Source organism: Equus przewalskii, chromosome X (assembly GCF_037783145.1).
Source record: "Equus przewalskii isolate Varuska chromosome X, EquPr2, whole genome shotgun sequence".
Classification (NCBI taxonomy): Eukaryota; Metazoa; Chordata; class Mammalia; order Perissodactyla; family Equidae; genus Equus; species Equus przewalskii.
Genome location: NC_091863.1, coordinates 7279318 through 7303130, shown reverse-complemented (window position 1 = coordinate 7303130; position 23813 = coordinate 7279318). Strand labels below are relative to the sequence as shown.

At 39.6% G+C, this 23813-nt stretch overlaps 1 protein-coding gene across 4 annotated transcripts in view; it reads left to right on the top strand.

Moving 5' to 3' along the window:
* The window catches only part of MID1 (midline 1), a 347027-nt gene that overhangs the window by 204857 nt on the left and 118357 nt on the right, over nt 1–23813 (top strand). The window contains exon 1 of one of the 4 annotated variants that reach the window (XM_070604435.1): nt 17261–17554. The exons of the other annotated variants lie outside the window; for them this stretch is intronic. The gene's annotated coding sequence lies outside the window, so the exon portion shown is untranslated. Of the gene's footprint in view, nt 1–17260; nt 17555–23813 lie in introns of those variants that run through there. 4 annotated transcript variants of the gene reach the window in all.

Genomic DNA, 23813 nt, shown 5'->3' with positions numbered 1-23813 from the left:
ATGCCAGTATCTAATGAAAAGTCAGGTTGATAAGAGCTAGATCTGAAACTCAGAGGCGTGTCTTGTTACCCGTCTAACACAGTACTTGGCATATACCAGGCACTCTATAAATACGTGTTGAGTAAATGATAGAACGAGCATATGGTGGCAGAGTGATGCCCTGAATGGCGTTGCTCAGACTAATAGGCGTCCCTATGGACTGTAAAACAAGTTTGTGGGCTATTTTCATTATTTCAGAAAACTCAAAGGAAATTGTGCAATCATTACTTTTAAACGATTCCTTTCTTCAGATGCTTCTAAACCTGGGGATTTGCGAAATTAAAAGTGAAGAAGTTTTTAAGAATGTTGTGCTAAGTGAGAGAAGCCAGCCATAAAAGGCCACATAGTGTATGATCTATTTATATGAAATGTCCTGAATAAGCAAATTTCGTAGAAACAGCAAGTAGATTAATGGTTGCCAGGAGCTGGGAGGAGGGGAGAATCGGGAGTGACTGCTAATGGGTGTGGCATTTCTTTTTGGGGTGATGAAAATGTTCTGGAATTAGATAGTGGTGATAGTTGCGTAGCTCTGTGAATACACTAAAAACCACTGAATTGTACACTTTAAATGGGTGAGTTTGTGATATATTTCGATAAAGCTGTTTTTAAAAATGATAAGCACAGCACCTAGCATTAAAAAAAAGAAGGGGTTCACTTGCTAATTGTTACGTAGATTTTATCCCAGACTAAAATACTCCTATTCCATCTCTCTAAAGGGAACAAGCAGAATATTCCCGCAACCATGGAGAATGGAGGTGGGCTCTGCTATTGGTACTTCCCTCCTTCCTCATCCCCAGTAATTAGGAAAAAGTGGTGTGTGTGTGTGTGTGTGTGTGTGTGATAACTGTAACAAGGGCAGTGCTCAGAGCCAGGTCATGAGACTTGTAGGATCTCTGGACAACCCGCTCTCTTAGGGAGCAAAGTTTCAAGCTGTTTGCGCCATTCTCATGCCACATAAATCTAAGCTAGAGGTCAGAAGCTGGTTCATAAAGGCCAGATAGTAAATATTTTGGGCTTTGGGAGCCATCCAGTCTCTGTTGAAACTACTCAACTCAGCCATAAACAACAGGTAAACAATTGGAGGTGACTGTGCTTCGAAAATGCACACTGAAATTTTACTTTCGTATAATTTTCACATCACAAAATATTATTCTTTTGATTTTTTTCAACCACTTAAAAATGTGAAAACCATTCGTGTCTTGTAGGCCACACAAAACAGGCAGAGGGGCATAGTTTGCAGATGCAGGCTCCAGGCTAATGGCTTAGAAAGGTATTCCACTAATCAGCAGGTTGTTGTGAAGCATGTTCAATTCCTTAAACCAGTGTACAACTTGAAGCACTAAATAATGCTGCATTATGTTTAAAGTCCGAGCTATTGAGAGACTAAATTGCAACAGTCAACTTTTTAGCAAATTATGAAAAATCAGCTAATAGGATCTTTTCTAAGGAGTATTTAGAGTACAATAATGCTAGCTTGTGTGGTTTTCAGATTTTTATTTTTAAGTCAGGGAAGCTATGAAATCTTGAACATAGGCCATTAAGAAGTCTGCCAAGGCTGTGAATTTAAAGCTCTGGGAATTTTTCATTGCCCCTGGCTGCCGAATTTTAACAGCAAACTTATTCATTAAGTTCACATTTTTTTAAAGCGATCAACAGTGGTTCTTTATACTTTATCTGCATTTGATACACTTCCAGAAAGATGATCTTTAATTCGGCTAATGAGTGCATCCATTGTTATTTTAATGACAAGTAATTGACAGAAAGAAAAGCTCTTCAGCAAGCGTGTCTCTTCAGTCTGGAAGTAGAAGCGCCCCATGTGCCAATCCGTGAAGGAGCAGTTGGCGGTAGATGGCTCCTAGATGATGCAGCCACTAGGACACTGGAAATACTTTCTGGGTAATGAGCCGGAAATGCAAAAGGAAGAAAACAGTTTGAAATATGTTGGCCATTTTATATTACACTTTTTGGGTTTATTTTCCAATTTGAGCACAGTCGGAAGTTGAAGAACGTGGAGATTGGGGGAGGTCTGACCCGCTCCACGCAAACCCCAGAAACCCCTGCCTTGGCTCTATCATAGAAGTATTTAGACCTATTAATTTGAAGAAAAATGAAGCCTGTATTCACTAGGATCATAAATAAGAGAATTGAGGAGAAAAAGCAAGTGTTAAGCATCAACTTCACTCTTTAACTGATTTTTTGATGCATAAATAAGTCAAGTGCCCACTGAGGCCACAGTTCTCAGCAGACGTTACAGATATCCAAGATGACTTAAACATGGCCTCTGTCCTCAGGGGGCTTACAGTTTATTCAACTTTACAGAAAAGACAACAGACATAGCCTAACAAATGTGGCAACTGCAGAACTTTCTTCGTAATCCTAAAACTCTTTCCTTGTTCTTGGTCAGAGTAATGAATACAGCATCCTAATGTCAAATGATTGTTTCCACATCATGCAATACAGTCATGCATCCCTTAACAACAGGGATACATTGTGAAAAATATTGCTATTACTTTTTTACGAATGAGGCCTAGAAAGATTTAAAACATATAGCAGGTAGCAGAGGCGATAAAATATTGGGGAAACCAGGTTCAGCCACATCTGATGCCTGATCCCCTTCCTTCTCTTTGCACCTTAGCCCATGACTTAGCGATCACTGCTTCTATCTTCCCTACAGAAAATTTAGGAAAATTAAGGCGTGGAAGAATATTCAGACTTACACTTATCTTCTTCATAATCCTTTGAGCAGCCCATTATAAGAAAATGAAGGTATTAGGGATGTAGAGAGGCAGATGAAATGTTCTAGATGGAGAAAGAAAAGTTCTAAGCAGGTAAAAGATAATCCGAGTGAAATACATCAGATGGATGCATGAGCTGGAGATGTTAAGCACTAAGTAAACCAGGTGGTGGAGGGAGGGAAGATGGAGAGCACTGAGAACTTGATCGTTAAGTGGAAGGTGATGAAAATCCTCCTAAGGGACAATTGATCAGAGCAGGAATCAAGAGCTAGGACTTCACTGGCAGGATTGATTGTAGATTCTCAAAGGGTTGAGAAGGTCAATGAGAGGCCCACGATTGGAAACTTTATTTGAACTGATTGTCACTGACAAGGGTCTGTGACCTCAGAGACAAACATTGCCAGGATGCCACCTATTGGTATCATTTAGATATGATTGTAGAGTACAGAAGGGAAGGTGTATTAGTTTACTAGCGCTGCGTAACAAATTACCACAAACTTGCCACTTAAAACCACACTCATTTATTCACTCATGGTTCTGAAGGTCACAAGTCTGGGTGGCCTGCTGTGTTCTCTGCTCAGGGTCTCGTGAAGCTGAAATCAAGGTGTTGGCCAGGCTAGGCTCTGATCTGGAGGTCTTGGGGAAGAATCTACTGCCAACCTCACTCCAGTTGTTGGCAGAATTCATTTTCTTGCGGATTTAGGACTGAACGCCTCCTCGTTTCCTTGATAGCTGTCAGCTGGGGTCCACTCCTTCTTCCCAGGGGCTGCTTGCATTCTTCTCACGTGGCCATCTCCATCCTCCATGCAGCAACGTCACATTGAGTCCTTCGCACACATAGGATCTCTCTAAATTCCTGTTCTGCCATCAGGTGGAAAAAGCTCTCAGCTTTTAAGTCCTGTGTGGTCAGGTCAGGCCCATCTGGATCATCTCTCTCCCCCAATGTCAACTGTGCTGTATAACACAACACGATTAGGGGAGTGATATCTCACACTTGTAGGTTCTGGGGATTACGGCATCTTTGGGTTGCCATTTAAAAAATCACAGCTTTGTGGGCAGTTGATCCACTCTCTCCCAGGGTGAAAGGGCAGATGAAAAACTCTATGGCTTTTCCTTCCTCCTGACACTTGATTCTTCCTGCAAGGAAATCTGTATCTTTGGGCTTTCTTTTCTCTTTGTGACCACCTCCGAGGTGTTGGTGCCAAGAAACTCTGGAGGGAAGATTGTCCATCGGTTTGGGGCAATTTAAGATTGTCGGGACGAGGCATGCTGGAGGCTCAAATAGCACAAGAGGGCAGCACAGAGCAAGAGCTGGTAAATGTTGAAGTATAGACTTCCCCGTCCTAGGCCTTTCAGAGATTACCCACTCATCTGTATTCAAAGCATTTTCTCACCCAACGTGTGCCTCCTAACCCAGACCCCATTAAGTCTTTAGTAAGAACATGACAGATATAACATGTGCTGACCATAGTCATAGCACAAAAAAATCAGCTCGCTGAAGATCTTCTTCTTGGAACCTTGGTTTCTCCGAGTCAGAAATGGACTGGAATTCATTCAAGGATGAGACATTTAAAATGGAAAAATTCTTCTTTTGAATTCCAGTGACGAAAAGACCACTATTTACAAGCCTGATGCTGTAGCACAGTGTTTCACAAACTGTTTTCATTATTGATCCCCCAAGGAGGCTTTTCAAACATTTTTTCCTAATCATCCCCCTCCATGAAATTTTAATACTACAACTATATTATATATCTATTTATGTATATTTGTCTTTTGTACATAAAAAGAATAAGGTTTTTTGCCACCAAGAACTAATTTTCTCCTCCTTGGAGGCAATATCGCCCTCATTGGCAATGCATGTTGTAATGGGAAAAAAGAAATTGCTCGCATTTTAATATTTATTAAATCTTCAGCTTACATGGTCTATTTGATTTGGCAAGTGGCAGTAATACTTCAGTTCTACTAAAAGGTACTTAGGATTAATCCTGAGAAATCAGAAGAGGCTTTGAACATGAAAAGTCACCTAATATATTATATTTAAAATAACAACTCACAAAACTAAATGTAGAGTATGATTCCATTTTTGTGGATAAGATGTATAGAAAAATAACTAAAAAGATCAATGTAATGAATGCTGCTTCTTAGTTGTTAAATTCTTTTCTAGGCATTTAGCTTTTGGGAAATTTATAAATGAATACATATGACAATTGTGTCAAGAAAAATACTATTAGAAAAGTTAGCCATTCTCCTTTTTGCCTTCAACATTTAGGATTAATGAGCAGTGTAAACTCAATCATTCACATGTAGCAAAAGGAGAAATATTTTGCATGGCCCATTCATGACTCCTTCAGCTCTCTAGAGGGCTTCATGACTCAAAGTTTATTGTTGCATTCTTCTTAATTCTGGTTGAACGCATGTACATTGTTTCTGCAAAGAAATACCACCTCCTAAAGAGTGTTTCTTCTCTTCTAGCAAGGTCTTGGTGTCCCCAGAGCCCCCTTAGTCCTGTTTACTTTGGATATTTCAGGAGTTACTATAGGATTTAACGGTGGTGAGTCTTTAAGCCCTCTTGTAAAATTCACAAACTGCCTCTAATCTTAGAAAAATGTCAGGTTACACTTTTGAGAGGTTTGGGAATTTGACATTTTGTAGCCCAGTTGGGGTGTAGGCTGCTTCCATTCTGAGCACCTTGTTCCAATTTCCGTCAGAGGGAATTATATACAGGTCAGGGCTGAGAGCAGGTTATAATTAATGGGGTGGACAAGTGGATTTTTAGTGTTTCATAAAATAAAATGGAAATCACATGTGCTTGGAACTGTTGTGTGTTTTTAAATATTTACATTTATTCTAGTAAACATTAATTATAACTGATATATTTCTCCTGTGAACTTGCTAACTGGGAGGTCACAAGTCATTGTTCACTGAGTAGAAAGGATGGATGACAAGCTAGTTATAAAAAAAACAAGAGTACTTGGGGAGATATTGGTGAGTGAACCTGTGGAAGTAATCCAGTCTTAGGTTTTTCTCCTAATTTTCTCTCATGTTTAAAGCACCCACTTGCCAATATGATCCAGATGTCAGTCCTTCTAAGGGAGATTGGGGGATACTTAGCTTGTGAAATTCCTGAATGGCTCCTAGTGAATACGTATGACCAAGGCTTAAGTATTAGGGTTTTTTTATTATTAAAGTTTAGCAGTAGTTGAAGCACTCCAGAGTCTTTTTTACATTCATACATCAGAAATTTCCAGTTCTTTGTGGATATAACAGCAACACATTGCTGAGGAAAGAGATCTTTAAGAGTCAGAAAAACCCCGATTCTAAACTGGACTCTGCCATGTGCCAGCTGTGTGGCTCTGGGCAAGATGCCTTAACTCTGAGCCTCAGTTTCCTCGTCTGCAGAATGGGGAAAATCATACCTACTATTTAGGGTTTGGGTAGGGATTAGAGACAATTTATATAAAGTGCCTGACAAATTGTAGGTACTGAAAAAAATGTCAGCTATGGGTATATGAAGGAATGGTCAAAAAAAGGAAATTTAAAGGAAGCCTTATGTGAATTGTATTACATGTCAATCATTTGTGTGTTAGGTCTATTAATGCATTCTTTATTCTTGCCTAGAAGTCTCCAACTTCTCCAAATAAATGTTATTTACATTAAGTTAACAAATCCCCTTACAGATATTCTTTGTCTTGTACAGTAAAGAATCAATATGAGCACACTGTCTTTCAGGATATAATAATTAACTAATTCATCATAAGAACTTTTGCCCTTTTTAAGGAAGCTATTTAGGTATTTGATGGAAGGGCAACTTCACATAGAATTAGCAGGTAACAATCTACAGTACTTCCTGATGCTGCTTCTACAAATGAGCCAGAGGAGTGTTTGGCCATTCCAAATGGGATGGGGCTACTTTTCCAGACTCTTGACCAAAGTGTCATATCCACCCAATCAACCTGGAAATCACTGTGGTGACAGATGTTGGCGCCCAATCACCCTTGAGTTCCTTACACCGCTTTTGAGTATCCCAGTTTCGAAAGTCTCTGCAGAACTCTCCAAGGTTTTGGATCTATAGTATTCCCTGAGGGATCCCTAGGAAAAAAAGTGCCTATATTTTGGGTGTCATTACTCTTCTTCAGGGCAAGACTTGGTGAAAAGATAGTGTGAGAAGACAGTACAGATGGAAAGACAAAATGAGCAAGAAGAAAAACCCGTTGATCGTGGAGATCTAAAATATACATACTCAGCACCTATATCCTCAATATATACTCAACACATTTGTGCCCAATACATCTTAGTCGATAAAATTAATACATAAATGGGTATATTTATGCCTTACAATAAAGTCCTATTTTTAGGATATAACAACTGTACCATTTTCAAAATAGTCATTGTCCGGAAACACCAACACTGCCACTAAATTTGGCATCATTGATCTACCTATAAGGAGATCTTTTGTAGGTTCATAAGTGAGATATGGCTGATCTCTTCAGCTTCATTCAGTCCTTTATGGAAATCTTTGTGAAAATCCTATTATGTGCCCAGTAGCTAACAGAGTTTCTGGCAAATAATAGGATCTCAGTATACATTAGCTTTTGCATAGTGCTGCACTGAGGATGAGTGAACGGTAACGCACCTCACCCTCCCCCCAAAAGGTGTATGTGTGTGTGAGAGAGAAACAGAGAGAAAGAAAGAGAGTCTCTACTTAGAAAGAGAGTATGAGCCCCCCAGTCTTATCTTCCTAGATACAGTGCAGGGTATTTAGAATTGGAAATGATTTTAGCTCACATTTTTCCAGTCTCCTACCCCATGCAGGAATTCTTTCTACAATAATCTTCACCAGGAAGCCTGATGTAAGACTAGAGGTCTCCTTCTCTTGGGCAATAGTGTGATTCAGTATGGTGTTACTATTCGGTAGCTCAAGGTTGAATGGTAGAAAGGACTGTGGGAAATTGGAATGTGGAGCTCAAGTGAGGGCTGGACTGGTTGTGACCATACTGTGGGAGGAGGACATTTGGGGCCAGTTTTGAGCCACCATTATGTTCTACCATGAAACCTAAATCCCAGCACTTTCTCAGTGAGTTTCAATATGTACATCAAAGGAATTTACATAGTCTTTAATTTGTGTTAATAAAATTTACTGGAAGTATTATATTAAAATTATTCATTGTTTACACTTATTGAACGTCAAGTAGAAAAGGAGGAATTTTTGTCAGTTTCGTTTAGCATGCAAACATACAAAAACCTCAGCTTAACCTGAGTTTTGCCAAAAGAATCAAACCTCTCTACAACCACAGTTTTCTACATTATACTTTTCCAAGAGGTTTGAAATGCAAGGAAGAAGGCAATATTATGGATTAATGTAAGAATTCATGGTCCTAGATACAAATATACATTCAATTCAATCTCTTAAATCTATTCTATTTATGATTAAAGAAAAAAAGATCTTTATAATGATGACCTCAAGGAAAAATAAAATTTGGAATTACCTAAGAACCTTTAAATTAGATCCAGCATGTGGTTTGTAGTTATGCAAGTAAAGTGGACTCAAGCATTTTAGGAACATTTCAACGAGGATTAACAAAAAAAAAAAAAAGGTTTTCTATTTAGGGTTCAGTTAACCAGAAAATTAAATTAACCAGCACTCTCCCATTTCCAGAGAATTTCAATTAATTGAAGTTTGACTGTACTTTTATTGCAGTCTTAGTTCCCACGTGGAAATGAATTCCATTTTCTGACTTATTTCTTGGAGAGTTCTTAGCACAATGAACACCTTAAATGAACAGCACAATAAATGTTTTTAATTATTACTATATATCTATCGCTCTACCTACGTATATATGATATGTATAGATAGAGTGATAGATAGATAGATAGAGAGTAGAGAGTGGGCTGGCAGAGGTGTTTGTGTTTAAAGAAAGATGAGTAGTTAATGTTCTCACTGTGATTTGACGTCTATCTCCCTCTCTCAAGTACACTTTTCCCCTTTCAAACCTGCCATTTAGAACTGAGAAGTATTTTCCTAGAAATAGAACAATGCTTTCTACTCTGTTTCTTAAAGTAGTACACAGAAGGAAACGCATCTTGGTAAAAATAATTTATAATGAAATTATAATGTTCTGCTAAAGATAACCAGGAAGTGAGGAGCAAAACCCGTCAACTAGCAGAGAGGCCAGATGGTCTTTTTTTTTTATGCAGTCACTAAGCAGGAAATTTTGCTTGATTAAGAAGACACTGGTCTTGATTTTCATTCAGTTTTGAGGGCTGTGTTTTTTTTATGGCATTGTATATGTACTCACATACAACACACAGTTTTCATTCAGCCAATTGATCATTTGTGCCATTGTAAGCAAGATTTGCTGATGAGAATGTGAAGTCTTAATGATAAAGAAGTAAATGGGTTCCCAGGTCTCGGCTATGAAAGAACTTGGAATCTGCCCACTACCCTACAAACCCTCGATCATTACCATCTCCATCATATTGTTGTAGGGTCTGGTGTTTTGTTTTGTTTTCTTTTGATAACCCAGAATGGAAGAAAGGCTGTGTACCACAGTGGCTAACTAGGGTTTTGTGAGATACAGGGTAGACTCAGGGGGGGAAATGGAGGTTTTGGAGTTCAACACTCCAGGGGGCAAATGTGCATAAAGGACCTGAGTTTAATCCTCGGAGCTGCCAGTCAGGATCATGATGAAGAAGCACCCATGCAAAGAATTGCTTCTGGATGCTGATAGGCAGGGGTGGGAAGGGGGATCAGAGCGCCCCTATTTGGACCATGGTGTTTTGGCAGTTGATTTCAGGGGAGGTTGCCTGGCAGTGGCTTGAGCACAACAAAGCTTTCTTCTGGGAAGTCACCCTGCCATCGTCTTGCACCCTTTGCCCAGCGCCCGTGGAGTAACCGATTTCCCAATTCTGTATTCTAAGGAAGAAAATGAATAGAACGTTGTGAAACGGAATATTTGTATCCGTTTTACAAGAGAGTCCCTTGGAGGAATTTGTGATGGCAAGAATAGATTTAGACAACTGACACAACTGTTTGGAATGGTGCCCTGAATCATGTCTGCTGATTTAAATAAGGAGAAGCTAAAGAAACTACGTAACAAGGGATAACCCACCTATCTTTACCATAAAGATAATAAATTAGACATTAAGAAGTGTTTTTTCAAAAATGCAATGCTTTCTCATATAATTGTGATACTTTCTCCAGTTAACGTTCGTATTTATTATCAAAATAAATATATCTCCACTTTAAGATAGCTCAGCCACCTTGAAATGTCACTCTTAAAGCTAGATATTTTTTCATAAGTGAATTTTTAAGCCCTAGATTACATCTCAAGTATTGAGTCTTTTCAATTTCACCTTTTCTTGTATTCAAAAAGCCAGCTTCCTATACAATTTGATTCAATGAAAGGATAAAATATACAAGATGAAATGCACACTTATTGGCTTAAAATGAAACTTTTTTTAGGACTCAAATAATCCTAATCAATGAACAAATAAGACACAAAGCAAAACAACAACAAAAACCCCTTAGAGTTTAATCCCTAAGATCACTCCTTTTAATGTTAATTCCAAGGTAATGTCTTGACATCCTGTTTTATAAATTACACTTATAATTTCTCTCAAAGATACAGCAAAGAAACATATTTGGATAATGCAAGAAAAATCTCTCGGAGTTTAGCCTGCCTTGAGAGTATATTTAAAAAGACATTAGAAGCCTTGTAGCATTTATGGGATTTGTTTTCATGTAGATTACAAATATACTTTTTTTTACATATTCTTTCTGCAGAATTATCAAGCCTCTGAAGAAACATTTTAAATCTTGGTTTTTGGGCCCCAAATCTTTGGGTTGGAGTTAAGTCACCCTCTGAGAATTACTTGCTTTATAACCCCCTCCATGCCTGCCATGCCATCCTCTCCTAAACCTTCTTATTTGTTTCACTGTGGAGTAGCTGGCACCCACCACCCGGACTCCCAGGCCCTTCCCTTGGCCTCTGCTGCAGCTGCAATAGCAACTCTTTATTCTCCCATAACAATTCCCTCTGTGGTCTCCCTTCTTGCCCCTTCTTAAAGAAATGGGCTCTAAAAATCATGATTTGGCTGCTATTGCAATTGTACCTAGCCAGTTAATTAATTTATTTTGAGATACCTTTTGTTATTGTTGTCATTGTCAATAAGATACCAGTAGAGCTCCCAGGCAATGGGATCTTCTACTTTTAACTCATCTTTGATCCTCCAGCCATGAAGCCCTGGCTGTACCTGTTCATTTCCCTCTGCACTTCTTTTCTCTTCCTTCCTGAAATTTCTTCTCCTGGAGAGGCAAAAGCAAAACCAATGACTCTTGAAATGTCTCTATTAATTTTATTCACACCCTTCCCTGTACCCTTGACTGCATGTCCATAGTTACTTTCAACTTTGGGCTAACATCCTGCCATCAAACACTCAGACATTTCGGGAATTCTAAATACCATAGTTCCTGTTTTTTTTGATCCACTGTGTGATTGTGGCTTTTCTCTCTCAAATTTCATTGCTAAAATCAATAAAGAGTTCACTGCTTTCCAATAATTTGTCACTTTGTCTTTTCATGTAAGAAATAGTACAAGTTGGGTTTTAATGTCCTTGAAAAAGAAATCACTCCTTAAGGAAAACTGAAACTAAACATTTAACAACTTGAGGAATTAAATCACAACCCTCTGCCCAAATGCTGGAATGTTTTGTACTGATAGTAAGACGTTCTTTGGTTGTTTATTGACAGAGGAAAAGTCAAAATATCAAGAAAGCCTGCACAGATAGGAGCAGAAATATGTTCTTGGCTGAAGTAGACCTGCAGCCACGCCTCCACCTTCTATCATGTCATCCTTTTTCTTTCTTTCATTTTATATATGGTTCTTTGAAATTATCATATTTTCTCACCCATTTCCTGGTTTATTTTGTGTTTCCCTCATTAAAATGTGAGCTCTCCCAGGGCAGGCCTTTGCTCTCATATTTACTAGTGCATTCCCAGTGCCTAGAGCAGCACCTGGCACACAGCAAGACCTCAAAAATACCTGTTGAATGAAAGAATAATCAGAAAAATGACCTTCTCTCTGGTTTTATTCCAAAAGTAGGTCTAAAATTTTTTTTAAAAGCTTAAAGAAAGCCAAATTAGTGTACATGTAGGATTTCTAATGTCATAAAAGTAACAAAACTAGCTTACTCTTCTTTTTTTGAGGAAGATTAGCCCTGAGCTAACATCTGCCAATCCTCCTCTTTTTTCCGAGGAAGACTGGCCCTGAGCTAACATCCGTGCCCATCTTCCTCTACTTTATACGTGGGATGCCTGCCACAGCATGGCTTGCCACATGGTGCCATTTCCGCACCCGGAATCCGAACCCGGGATCCGAACCTGCGAACCCCGAGCCGCCAAAGCGGAACGTGCACACTTAACCACTGCGCCACCAGGCCGGCCCTAGCTTACTCTTCTAAACTCAAAATGAGTTTAGGTTAAGAGTGAAGAGTTGAAGTTGCAGACCAGATACAGGCTGATCTGGGACTAATGAGGAAGTTATTAAGGGCTCTTTTTATTTGGGCAAAATCGATGGGTGGGGCCTACCTGCTCTCTGCTGGTTTTCCTGGTGCATCAGCTGATGTTAGAAGATGGTGAAAATGAGGAGTGTGACTTTTTTGCAGGCTCCTTTTACCTCTGGTCTTCCATGGCTCAAAGGTCATTCAATATCAAGTTAATTGCCTCTACCGTAACTGCTACAAAGCCAAATGGTGATCTGATTTCTAGTGACACTATTGGCCAGATCTCCAGGAGATAGGAGCTGTGTCTGTTGGGAAATAATTCTCCATGGATCTCTCATGATCTGTACCTGTTGTGAGTTGAGGTGCTCACGGCCTTTTTTCTAGACTGTCTTTTCAAGGATGTTTGTATAGCGAACAGCCTTGGGAGATCAAGGTAGAGTGTGTCTCTCCAGGGAAGAAAGCAGGTTTGTTTGTTGTCCAATATAATAAAGATAATATCTCTCTCCTGCATAAGTGTTGGACAGGTTTGCTTGCAACCCGTAATAAAAGATTTGGGTTTCCTAAGCTTGGGGTTGCACAGCTAATGCAAACCCCCTGCATATGCGGCATGCGCCTAGGATGCTCTATGAGACTTGGGGGACAAAAGGAACTGATGTGAACATGAAACACATGATGCTTGCCGTGCCCTGACTAAAAACATCCTTTGTCTTTGATTCAAGGGTCTCGTGTCTTCTGCCAGCATCCATGAAACTGGACGCTAACTGATTAGCTTGCAAGTAGGAAAAATCTGAAACCCTTCACTGTTCTTGATAGTCTCATTTGCCCTACTGATGCCAGGGTCCCTTATTTCCTGCAAAATCAAAAATTCAGAGGATTCATATGGGACAGGGAAATCTTCAGTGGGGTGTAGAGAACTGAAGCCTCGAGATCATGGTGGGAGATCCACTGGCAATGAGTAGAGGTATGTTGAAGTCTAGGAAGTAGATGAAATTGCCTATGTCAAGGCTATTATTAAAGAGTTATCAATGTTAATAATAGGAATACTAGTTTATTTATTAGTCATATACTATTCCTTCACATAAGATACTCCGTGAACATTATTTGAATAAATAAATGGTTTACATCCTTCCTGTTTCCAAAAGTGGTTTGAAGATATTTCCAATAAAAATACAGACAATTAATGTATTCAGAGAAGAGTAGGAAGAGATGATTCAAGACAAGAGAGGAAGAATGATGTGAAAGCTACAATTTTGCCAGGCACTTTTAAAACTTTGCCTCACTCAATCCTCAAAGGATCCTTTGAGATTGCTCTCATTGTCACACTTTACAGATAAGGAAACTGTATAAGATATGAAGAGTATCTGTGAGTATAAGATATGTTGGGTAGCTGGCTCCTGTCCGCCTTTGCTAGGAAATGGCAGAGCCAGGGTTTGAACTCAGGTTTATCTGGTTTCAAGGTACGTGTTTCTTTGCATGACACCACACCGATAGTGTAACCCCAAAACTAGACCAAGGACAGTTGAGCCTGCTGGGCTCAGAGCTTAACCCTGAGTTTTCTGACGACATATCAAAGAGAAAGCCAAATGAAATGCATTATCTAGAAGAAGAAAGCCTATTAGTTCATCTCTCATCTCACAATAGAAGGAAAAGATGGGGAAAGAAAAAAAGAATAGTAGTAGATCATAGAGAAGAGAAAAAAAAGATTGCAATTTTAAATGCAATGCAAGATAGGACATATTATTTAGTTTTCTGAACCCCTTTTAGCTTAGAGACTGCAATAATAATAATTATAATTCTTATGTGATAAGTCCAATAAACTATATGAGATCTGATGATCTTATTAAATGTATCACCATTCTAGCAGCTTTAATAGAATTTGCATCAGAAGAGAAATACAAGATGATGCAAGCATGACTTGACAGCACAGTCTGTTATATTAATGTCAGCTAGTCAGTTGCGGTGATTGTTTCTCAATGCAGAACCCGTTCCGTAGCTTCTCTGAGAGTTTTTGAAAGTTCTATTTAAGAGTGTAAGTTAGAGTATGCTGTGAATGGAGAGACATTTTTTTTTGTAAAAGATTGAATTTCTTTAAGAATATATGCTATGTTCAGTTATTTAATAAAAAACAGTATCTTATTTTAGATGGGGCAAAACATAGATCTAGAAATTTCAAGAAGTGGATCAAGGGTTGAAAAGTGAGTGATTTGATGTGATTGCAGTTTTAATTTTATGATGCTTTAAAGCCATATGTATTAATGATAACGTAATTTTACGGCCCCAGACTTAAAGATCTCTTGCTGCTTGGAAAACTAGTTCATCCATTAGCATTTAAATCTGTTCAAAGTATTTTTGCTCGAATTTCTCCCAAGAAGCCTCCTGCCTTTGTTCTGCACGGGCACACAGTTCCGATGCTGTTCTTAATATCCTGTTTTCGTTTGTCAGCGCTGTTGTCCTTTTCATTGCCATGTTCCCATCGGTCCTCTTCTCTCATGTGGTGCTTTACAATAACAATTCAGAACAAAAGAGTCACTTCTCTTTCTGTTGCCTTAAAAAAAAAAAAAAGACTTCATCCCCTGACTGTAGGGCTTCAGCGATCACGGGAAATGTTTAAAGCGTGTTCTTCATAATAGTTAACCAGGAGTTGTGAATAAGGGTTACTTTTCTTTATTTTTTAAGATGGCAAAGTAGCTTCAGGGTATTGTGAGCATGAGGTTTTTGTGTGTGGCTAACTTTGAAGTTGAGAGAAAAAGCAATTTCCTTTGAGAAAAGGAGCTATCATATTTGAGAGAATTTCCCAATCTGTTCATATAATAGGAATCAGTTACTATGTAACATTGTCATCACCTCAGTGAGTCATGGGACAGGAGTAGTTGTTCATGTTGTCGAACTTAAGCTTTTCAGTGTTCGGAGAACAGTAGTGAACTTCTACATTGACCATCATCAGCAACTATTTATTGATGCATTTTTCTCCTGGTGGATAATAAGTGGGATGGGGAGCGTGTGCACTTTCTCTGCCTTCTAGAGGAGTATCGTATGAATGAAGTAAGAAAAGCTTTTCCTATATGGCAAGCGTTTTTCCAGATGGAATCTACATGCTCCAAAAATCCAGCTCAATTGGTCTGTCCTTCAGAGACTAGATCTCTTATGTCATTTTTCCTAATTTCCAGGTAACCCTTTTCAGATATGAGCTAACATCTGCCGCCAAACCTCCTCTTTTTGCTGAGGAAGATTGGCCCTGAGATAACATCTGTGCCCATCTTCCTGTATTTTATATGTGGGAGGCCTGCCACAGCATGGCTTGATGTGCAGTGTGTAGGTCCACGCCCAGGATCCGAACCCCAGAACCCCGGGCCACCAAAGCAGAGCATGCAAACTTAACCGCTACGCCACCAGGCTAGCCCCCAGATGCTTTATTTCTTAACATAAACTGTAAAAGATATGAAATGTCTGAGACTCTCCAACAGTGGGAAATTTCCTTTAGAGATAATCAGATTGTGTTCTTTAGAAGATTATAAAATTTGTTGTTGTTTATCATTTTCTTTTGTTTTTGAGGGGTGGAGTAAATGTTTGTTTCCTGATGTTTCAACTTGAGATATCCAGGCTGATTTTCCACTACAATGCCAAAATGTTTCTTAGAGATTTTGACAATTTTAATGTTTTAATGAAAGCAGTGTTTTCAAACCTCTTGATGAAAAGTTCTTTCAAATTCTGTTTGATGATATACATGTGTCTTCTGTGGACAGTGAGGACTTCTTAGGGAAGTGAACTGTATGTGAAGTTGAGAAATCCCTTTGTTTATTGTTAAAAGGCAAATGAAGTTATGATTCGTAGAGACATAAGCCAAGAAAATATATGTTTGCATTTTTGTCCAAACATGTGAAGCGTGCTTCGCTTTACCGTGAGGTGTTGCAGTGTCATGAAAGTAGATGTTGCGACGTGCAAACTGGGCAACAGGAGGAAGCCTCTTGCTCGCCCTTTATCAAGAATGTTCTTTAAACACCTTTGGTGGAGTCCAAATGTCTGGTTTATATGTTGGATCGTGCCAGTTTGCAATCAGCATGGTTTTTCTGTTTTGTTTTGTTTTGTTTTTTTTACACTTTCCTGATGATTTACTTTAGTTGCAGTTTCTTGTCTTGCATAGCGATAAGCAACATCCTTGAAAGAACTGCAGTACAGGACAAATTTTTTTTTTTGCTTTTGGGAAGACTACTTCCCCTTCTTCCTTTAGACAGTCAATTTTTAAAAGACTGCTTTCCATTCTCAATTCACTCTTTCTTTGCCATTCTGGAGACTGAAATTTGGGACACCCATCACGGGTTTGCTGTGTGTGTGTATGTGTGTGTTTTTGTATGTATTATATGTACACACTATATATACACTTATGTATATATGATATATGTGTGCACAATATATACATATATATACGTATATATGTACAACTTGCTTGTATGTGTAGGTACATATGTATATATTTCATACACATAAGTATTTTCAATTATTTATCAGGATAATAGATTGCAATTTAGATCTGTATTTTTGGAGAGAAATTACTCTGCTTTATTATGTCTGTACAAGAGATCATTCTTCCTGAAGTAATGTTTAAAGAAACTTCTTCCACATATTATATTTTAATTCAGAAGATAGACACAAAATTATAAGTATATTGTTAAAAAAAAATTACAAACCAGCATCCAGAGCATAATGTGATCATATGCTCAGTAGGATGCCAAAAGGACCAAAATGCAAGGGAGGCGAGTGCCCGTTGCTGACCCCGAGAGCTGGGCAAGACGGCTTCTGTTGGCAGCATGGAAAGCCGGCATCCAGTGCTCAGCTGGAGGACGCTGACCCGCTGCTGGTCCCTATGAGCAATGAGGGTACAGATCCTGATGCCAACTCATCATTTTGGGGGGCCAAGGCAGTGGGTGTTGATCTGACTCGAGCCGCCTTTCCATTTGATTTGAGTTGAACATTGAGTGCGCAAGGGCATAGGCAAGCCCCTGTGGAGTCCGTGGAAAAGGCGGTTGGAAAGCAGGAGGGAGTTCTGATTCTTCAACTCAGCAACCCTGGCGGGGTGGATGAGGTGGAGCTGGCCTTCCTGGAATTGTCGCGTCGATTTTCCTGTTGTGTTTCACTGTTGACGCTCTCACAGACACACAGGACCGCTCCAGCACTGCCTGCCACCCGCCATCTGGTCTCGGTGGCCTGTCTGTCATTTCGTGGGGCCCCATCCTCTGCCTACGGCGATGTTTCTTCAAAAAGAACTAGGGTGCAGTCCATTGGTGGGTATTCAAGGCAATCTATTTGTAAGAATCTGGAGAGATGCTAAAAGAACTGTTAAGGACAAATGTGCTATTTCCTGTTTTTAGCCGGTTTAACAGTCTTTCAGTTGAACAAATTGCATTTCTGAAACTGTTAAGGGGTTTCTTCACTGTTAAGACAGAGCGGGATCGGGCAGTTGTTCCTTGAGAAATCAGGATTGCTTTTCTGCATTGTCATTTGTGTCTTTTTGCTTGTCTGCTTGTATAAATGAACTCCAGAAGGTGTGTTTAAGCATTCTGTTAAGTAAATTTGGAAGACTAGGTTTCAATTAAAATAACCAGGCAGTGTGACCTAGCTCCTGTTTCTTCTTAATTTTTATCATTAAAGCTTTCATATCCCTAAAGACATCTGCCATGCTTCCAAGTGGTTCTTTTCAGGAATGTTCATTCATTATTAATCAGGTTGCATGGTCAAGAGAGTGTGTGATGATTTTAAAGAATATCCTAGAGATCCAATTACTGAAAAATGAGCATGTTACAGACAGATGTGGAAGTACAGAAAAGATTTTGTGACCATTTTAATTCAATTTGCATGAATTCCACCAGGTGGGTGTTTAGTGAAATTCAGAGTCTTCCCTGGTTTTTACTTCAGGTATCAGGTAAAACATTTTAACTTAAGCACTCCTTAGACTAAAGATGAAATGAAAAGTTATTAAAAATATCTATTGTACTAATTAATTCTTTTAAAACTTGAGGCTAGTGCCTCAGTGCTTATCTGCTTGTCACTTGTTTTTTCAGTCAGTTCCTCTGGTCCCTAAAATTTGGTTGGCAGAAATTCTTAGTGGTCTGTCACTGATTAAGTGAATGAATTTGAGTGTGCTGACAGTCGGAGGTTAACCACAGTGATATTTCAGAGGCATTACCTATAGAATGTTCCGGGATCACTTTTTTTTTTTTACCTGTTCCTACTCAACGTATTGTTTATACTGTTGCTTTAAGAACCCCTTTGCATTTTTACTGCTCTCTGCCATAATTGGGGGTGGGAAATAGCCTCTGTTGTGGTATCAATTTCCAATCTTTCAGAATGCCATTAAATTCAGTTGGATCTCCCTCTCCCCTTTTTCCATCATTTCGTGAGCCTGTTTTGTTGTGCATTTATTGACTCACCTGCATCTCAAATCAGCCAGGGTACTCATCAGTAAAGTAGCATTTGGTAGTGTGTTTCTTCTGTGGTCTTTATAACTCAAAGTTAAATATTAAACTGTGACTGAGTATGCAGACCTTGGAGGCTTGTATTATGTTATTTAAAATACTCTGTTTGTGGGGAATTCCTCTTGGATGTAGCACCCAGTTTTTATTGAGTTTCTGTTAGATAATTTTCTGAGTTGAGAGATTATGTTTGTCTGAGAAGAGAGCAAGTCCATTCTGAAGTTAGGCCCCATTGCAAACCCTGCCTCACAAACTGAGGTTAATTTCCAAAGTTTCACAGTTCCAAAGTTTTGAGTCCTCTGAAAGACTGTATTTCTGCTGATCCAAGATAAAAACATCATTCCACAGTCCTTAAAAAAGTGCTTCACCTATGGTTCTATAATAGGGATAATCTCATGGCAAAAATCCAAACGGCAATAAGTCAACCAAATCTTAATTACCCATGTGAAGAGGGATATAGGAAATTGATTTGATTGTGTTTCTGAAATTTAGGACTCTTAAAGAACTAAATTTATTCATAGCATTTTGGATGCTGTTTGTTAGTCACAATACTTTTAGGAGTTTGCTTTTCCAAACCATTTTAATGTGATTTGGCGTACCACTGTGCAGTTTTGACAATGTGTTGGTCATCTCAGTTATGTTTTGGTAAATTTAACATCAAGCTTAATGTCCATACCCCAGAGGATATTTGGAAAAAAACCGGAGGAAGTGCCTTGGGAATCATCCGGGCAGTGGCTGAGAGCCACCTCGTATTAACAATTGACCACAGGCCACCAGTGTTATATCCAAGTTTATTCCTTGGTCTAGTGACTCATTCATTTTTCTCATAGTAATGGCTTTCAGGGCCATACAAAGTGAGGGACTGAAAGTAAAATTATTGGTGGGTAGAATGCATGCTCTTTTTCATATACTCCAAATTAGGAATATGATTATTTTTCATGGAGTATGCAGACATGACATAGAATACATGTAGGGAAGCACTGCGAGATGGGTTTACCTTATGATTAAAATGTCAAAACCTCCATTAAGAGAAATTTGGAATTAAAAAACACATGAATGACATGCTGGCAATTGAGTGTCTCCCTATTCTAGTGGGTGATTGAACTTATAGAATGCACTTGTCTGGAGACTCCTAATTCTTGGTCACTTCTTGAATATATGGATGAAACTTCCATACTCTTGGGATTTTGAGCTGAAAACCCCGCTTATTTGACTTTGGCCGTGGATTAAACCTTGCAATGCATGCCATCTTTACCGGGGTCCTAGGTGTTTCATCAGACTGCAGGTTATCTTCACTGTGTCATGGCGGAAGTCAGGAGAGACTACAAGGAATAAAGTTATGAAATTCTAAAATGAGCTACTGTGCAGAAGGTGGCATGGAGAAGTCAGCAGTGGTTAGACAGAGAGGAAAACCAGAAGGGCACAGTTTCAGTGACACACAGAATGAGAGAGGGGGGAAAAGAGGAAGGGAGAGGTGGCAAAACATTTACATCATCATTTCCACCAAAATATCCATTTATTAATTTTCCATTTTAAAGAAGTGCTTTCTTCAGAAGTCTTGAATCTGTAAGAAAGTTTCTTGAAAAGATGCCTTGCATCCAGTGCATCCCAGGATGAAGGGCTTAAGTGCAACCTATGACGAAAGATTCACCTGCTTAGGGAAGGAATTGGAGGGAACGTCTGTGAACACTCTCCCAGGGACACGCAGCTAATAAGTGGCCGAGCTGCGGATGATCCTAGATTGTCTGGCCACCCATCCATCTCTTCCCTTTCTCTCGCTATTCCATACTCTAAAAACTGTGGACAAGCAGAAGTGTGAGCTGTGGATTGTTGCCATTCCCAGTTGTTATAAGGGGTTCCCATGATTACCCACATCCTCCTCTGAATGAGGACCAATCAGTCCATTCAGAAAAATGTAGAGCTATAGAATTTTCTGACAATGATATGCACGTGTGATTTCCTTCCATTGTAGTGAAGGCTAAGAAGCGCTTTTTTTTTTTTTTTTTTTTTTGTGAGGCCTGGAAATTAAATTATGGGAGTTAAGAAAAGAAAAAGATAACATTTTGCACAAAATCACTCCCCCCACCTCTTATCTGTTTAATGAACGCCTGTTCATCTTCTAAAACCCACCTTGCATGTTGCCTCCTTCAGGAAGCTTCTCCATCCTCTTCTCCCCCAACCTTTGGCATGTGTCTTTTGTCTTTTGTTGCATAGCAATTTGTTAATATTTTCTCTCCCCTGTTGGACCGTAAGATCACTGTTACGGGCCAGGTGTTACCATTACTTGTCCCAGGACCAAGAACCTAGAGGGACTTCAATATTTGGTAAAAGAATGAATAGTATTTTCATTTCTCAAAAAAGATATTTTAAAGAAAGCTAGAAAGTAAACCATGTTAATTTTTTTTTAGGTGAAGAAATGGCGTGTGTGCTTACTAGTAACATGTTGTTGAGTAATTTAACAAAAATGTTATCTGTACCATGGCAAAATCTGTATAAAAGTAGAAAAAATGGAATCCACTATAGATATGAAATCAAAACCCCCTTCCTTTTTGGCAGTATCCACGCAAAAGGTTCAGAAAATTGGCTGAACCTCACTTTGCATTTAGGTATTTTGTCATCACTTAATACAATTAACCAACATTTACAGCTTCGACACTTACACAAAGCACCAAGCGCTATGGCAATAAAAGAAAAAGATCCAGTCTGAGCAGCTGTTGTTAAATCATTCTTACATGAATTGCCCCTAAGCACTCGACTCACATCATTTCCATTGAAGTCAGGGTGAAATCCCAGTGCATATCATTTCCTGTTAGTACTCGAAACTTGTCCCTGCTTGTTGCAGTCTTAACTCCACCATCGTTGCTGTTATTGTCTGCACAGCAGTTTATTCATACTTCCCAGAGAGTGATTTTCATTTATATTTTAGCTGGCTGTAAGTGTCTCTCTCTTCTAATACATAGGTCGGCAAAATAAGATCCACAGGCCAAATCCAGCCTGCTCCCTGTTTCTGTAAAGCTGATTTTGTTGGAGAGCCACACTCATTTATTTCTGAAGTGTGTATGACTGCTTTTGTGTGGCTACAACGGTGGAATTGAGTAGTTGCAACAGAGACTGTATGGCTTGCGATGACAAAAATGTTTGCTGTCTTGCCCTTTATAGAAAAAGTTTGCTGACCCCTATTCTAGTATATTGAGATCCTTGAAGGCAATGGTTATGTTTTATTTATCAGTATGTTTATTAACTCAATCAACAAATGTTAGAGTCCTGCTGTGTGCAAGGCACTATTCCAGGTGCTGGTGGTCCATCCCTCAAAGAGCAAAGTGAAGAGTCTGCTCTCATAGAACTTATATTCTAGTGGTGGGGCAGTGGGGGGAGATGGAGCAATGAGCAAACTAAGAGAATGTGTTGGTGATAAATGTTATGGAGAAAGACACTAAGATGGGGGGCAAAGGGATTGCCATGATGGATGGATGGATGGTCATGGTGATAGCAGGAGAACTGGTTTTATGTGGGTTCACAAAGAAGATGACACTGGAGCGGAGTCATGTGGATTCCAAAGACCTTGAAAGGAGGAGATGGTACGTGCTTGGCATGTTTGGGGAATCACAAGGAAGCCATGTGCCCAGAGCAGAACAAGGGGTAGCGTGGGAGGAAATGAGGTCACTGTCTGAGTCTGTGTTGTCTGGGGCTGGTTTTATTCTAGTGAATTTCTCTCTGGGTGAGATAGGAAGCCCATTGGAGGGTAGAGCAGAAGAGAGGCAGGCTCTGTCATGTTTTAACGGGATCTTTGGCTTCTGAGTGGAAGATAGATTATGGGGAGGGGGAGGAAGATGAGAGTAAGAAGCCAGGAGACCATTTAGAAAGGTATTGTGATAATCCAGGTAAGAGATGATGTTGGCTTCGGCTATGATTGTAGAGGTGGCATGATGAGGGTGCCAGATTCTGGCTTCTCGAGCCAGCTCAGTGCCTACCATTCAGTAAATGTCTCTTGAATGAAATGTCAGCCAGGATTTCCATTGGGGTCAGCAACGGAATCACCTCTAGAAATTCTGATTGCACCACTCTGGGATGGAATCCTGGCACCTGAGTGAAAAAGAATCCTCACGGCTCTCCAGGCATGGTTGACACTCCTCCCCTGGCTGAGATCCGGCGGTAGGTGCTCTCGTTCCACCTGAGAACAAAGCAGACCGAAATGGCTACATTTTCCCTTTAATTTACATCCTTCTGATGGGAAGACAGAAGAAATTTGATTTAGAGAGAATTCTGTTTTCCTATGATTAACCAAAATAATGATTAATAGGTAAAACCTTTCAATTTCTTCCAAGCCATCTGTAGGAAGAGTTGGCTGTGACCAAGCGGGGATAAGTTTCTCACAACGGCAGCCCCGGGGTTTCCATTGCAGGTTATGGAAAGATGAGTGAGCTTTAATCTTTCGAATCTCAGCTGCCCATCTATTCTTTCTTATGGAGTTAATATTAGTGAATGGCTGAAGAATTTTTTAAGATACCGGGCTTCTATGAAGCCAGTAGCTCTTTAATTTTTCACAAGCTCAGCACATACTTTACACTTTTAATGATCAGTTACCATTCAGTTGATAGCAAGATGAGCATTAGTTTATCCAAAGCAGCGCATGGTATTTCTGAGAAGTGCTGTTTCAGAAAAGGTCAAGGTATTCGAGAAATTGCGAATTTTGTAAATAAATGAAGGTGTGAATACAAAAAGGCTGATTGTCACAATCACTAAACATAGCTTTGGATGTGAAACCTTCCCATAAATCCGCCTGAGAAGGCCCCCCGGAGGGTGATTTGAACCTTGCGTCCACTGGGTGAGCTGCACTATTCTCCCACAGCCGGCAGTGGGCTGCATCTAATATGCTCGTCACTGTTCCGCAGACCTCTGCTAATGGTCTTGAAAGGGAGAAGGTTCAAAGAGGCTTGGTTCCCAGGCCTGCTAATGAGCATGAGGCCTCTTCCCCCTTAATGAACTGGGGTTTATGTGGGATTCTTTCCCCTACCCTTTTTGAAGGGAAGGCAGGCGAGAGTTCACAAAAGCAGCAAGTCTTCATGGCGAG